Consider the following 3,248-nt stretch of genomic DNA (forward strand, 5'->3'; position numbering starts at 1 on the left):
GAAGAGAATTGGAAACCTTGAGGCAAGAACCAAGTGAAGAGTTCTCAAACTACATCATGCGGTTCAGGGAGAAGGCCGCAAAAATGTGGAACCTCCCTACTGAGGAGGAGTAGGTCGAGATATTGTTAGAAAATCAGTATGGGGAGTACCGTGAGAAGAAATACTACCAGCACATCAAAACATTTGATGCTCTTATGACAATCGGGAAGAAGATTGAAGATAAGATCTTTAAAGAAAGGCAGAATCAGGGTATGACCTATGAAGCATCAGGAAGCTATTCGGCAAGGAAAAGCCCAAGAACCAAAGGAGGAAATGCTGTAGGGACAAGCAGCCAGGCGGTAGAAGTCCAGGTGGTAGCCACAGGATCCACCCCTCTCGTGATCCAAACTAAATCTGAAGCACCCAGGAGGAATTTCAACTTTGAAGGAATGATGCCCTTGTTGTTATTCACCAAGCTCAAGAAACAGGGAATGATCAATTCCGTTCCTCCTAAGCCTGTGGATTTGAACAATCCACCTACCTGATATAAGCCCAATCTGTACTGTCATTACCACGACCAACAAGGCCATCATATGGATAGATGCCTAGCTCTTAAGCATGCGATCCAGGACTTGATTGACGAGGGTAAAATTGAACTTCAGAAGAAGAAGCTGCCAAATGTCACCACAAATCCTCTACCTAACCATGGAGTGAATATGCTTCAAGAGGGTGCCGAGCAAGCAGATCCTACTACCTTGATTCATCCAGTCTGGAAGAGGAAGCTAATGAAGGCACACGTCTATATAGCAATGTTGACCAAGAAACTCAAGGAGGAAAAAGAACCACAGATTCGACAAGAGGTGTCTCAGGAAGTGGATCGACCCGATTCCCCTTTCTATCATCCAAAGTCAGAAGGTGCCACATGGGTAGAATACCAGATACCTACATGGAAAATCTCACAACCACTGGTGAAGGGGACCTATTCCCCAGAGTCGTCTACGGGATCAGTGAACATGCTGCAGGAAGAGACACCATTCCAAGATCCTACCACATTGATCCAGCCCATCCTGCGGTATTCAGGAAGAGATGAGCAGTCACGGCAAGCATGGGCAGGAAGGATGCAGATTTGCGTTTATTGCGCCCGAACCAACTGTGACGGGAATATCCGAACAGGCAGGCAACCATGTGACCAAGGTAGAGGTATAGCATCCATCAATCGGCTTCGAAAGTTGGATTTCTTGGAGTATGGATTAGAGGGTCTCGAGATAATGACACCATTGTGCAAGTATGGTTTCTCATCATCTGAAATATCTCACTTGGTTCCTGAAGAAGAAGGAGGGACTGAAATCACCAGAGTCACGCCTCAGCTCCTTAAAGCAGTTTCAGCACTAGCTATTAGACAAGCTCTGACCAAAGAAGTCTCTCTTGCCCATATAGGGGGAGATATTGACAACAGCTCAGATGAGGAAGACGATCAAGATATCCACGAGGGATGGATAGAGTATGCCGAGCAAAGTCCAACGATGGAGGATGAAGGAGTAGAAGCGATGGATTGGGTAAATAACATCGGAAGCGATGATGATAATGACCCTACCAGCCTTATTCAACCCATATCATCAAATGAGTATGAAAGCAGAGATGATGAGGAGATATCATCTCCAGAGGTTCCTAGAGGCGACTGGACGGTGTCTAGAGAAGATTTCGAGCGTTGGAACATGAGCGCCTTCTATCAGGTCGCAGATATACTCGATGCTTCCACCCATACTCAAGAGATCCTGTACAAGGCTACTTCTCTATTTCCAGATCTGGTGTGTAGTAACTTCGTAGCACGTTGTGAGAGCTTGGTGATGCCAAATGAGAGCAATGAACTCGCTCGAACCCTCTATGAGCTAAAAAATATGACTTGGTTAGTCAATGCTTTGGCCTGTGATCTGTTCGGAACTCCTCCAGAAGACCTGGTCTTGTATTTAGATTCATTCTCCTATCCAGATCCACCCCGAAGAAGTGAAACATGGGACGCATGGATCAATGATATCAGCCTCGAGGAATTTCAGATTGACCCCACCAGAGGTATCTTTCCTATGGACATCGATGATGAAGGGGAAGAGCCGTTGGAAGCAGAACAATCATCTGAAGAAGATGAAAGTGAGCAAGAATCTGCATCAGAGGAATCCAATGTTGAAGTGTCTGAAGGGGAAGAAGAAACGGAGGATGAGGAACCTTGGCAACCAAGGACACGTCTGGAGAAGTATGAGAACATTTGTGGACCCGCACCATGGGAATTATCATTCCCGGGATGTAGATAAAATCCAGGAAACACTCATGAGGACGGTGGTCTTGGATGATAAGTACCAGGAGGAGCTTTAACAGCTGGAATCTGTTAGAGAACAGTGGGCACTCCCTCAAGCAATTCGCCATTTGGAAAACTCTGTAAAGTTAACTTTGGCCTTGACACAAGACCTGTGTGGGACTCCTCCCTCGTCTCCGTATCAGGGTGACAGAGAATACCGTGCATGGGTAAGAGCACATGATGATTTCTATATGTGTCATGTCAATGAGGGAGAAGCAGTAAATGACCCAATAGAGAATATCCACCCAGTTATTTCAACCCCAGAAAAGAAATCTGAAAGTTCAGTTTCTCAAGGAGAAAAGAAGGATTGCAGCTTCTATGAGTCATTGACGGAAGCAAGGAAGATGTACCAAGCAGCTTCGGAAGCCTTTTATGCCATTGGCCAATTGATACCAGAAGAACCCCATACAATCCAGCAGGTTGCTGAAAAGCGAGAAACCCTGTCAGGAATCCTAAATCAAGCCCGGAAGTCTATCGTGGCCTTGTCTGATGAAGGAGGTAAAACCCGAATTTATCCCAAGGGTCCTCTCATCATCACTGATAATGACAAAGAAGATGGGGACCTTTGCCCAGTCCGGTTGGTCATTAAAGAAAGAGAGTCAGAGGTGGCAAAAACCAGGAGTGGCCGAAACTTCAAGAATAAAGAGTTGACAGTGGAAAAATATCGGTCTAGCCAGTCCACGACAGTTGTTGAGCCAGAAAACCGGGTACTAGACCAATTGAAGAAAGCCCAAGCCAACATCTCAATCTGGGGTTTATTAATGGCATCACCAACCCACCGAGAAGCTGTTCTGAAAGCTCTTACCAAGGTTGAAGTGCCCATAGAAATGGGGCCTGAAGAATTATCTCATATAGTGGGGGCCACTTATGCCATTCAGTCACTCTTTTTCTCAGAAGAGGATTTACCCCCAGGAGGAAA

Source organism: Telopea speciosissima, chromosome 3 (assembly GCF_018873765.1).
Source record: "Telopea speciosissima isolate NSW1024214 ecotype Mountain lineage chromosome 3, Tspe_v1, whole genome shotgun sequence".
Taxonomy (NCBI): Eukaryota; Viridiplantae; Streptophyta; class Magnoliopsida; order Proteales; family Proteaceae; genus Telopea; species Telopea speciosissima.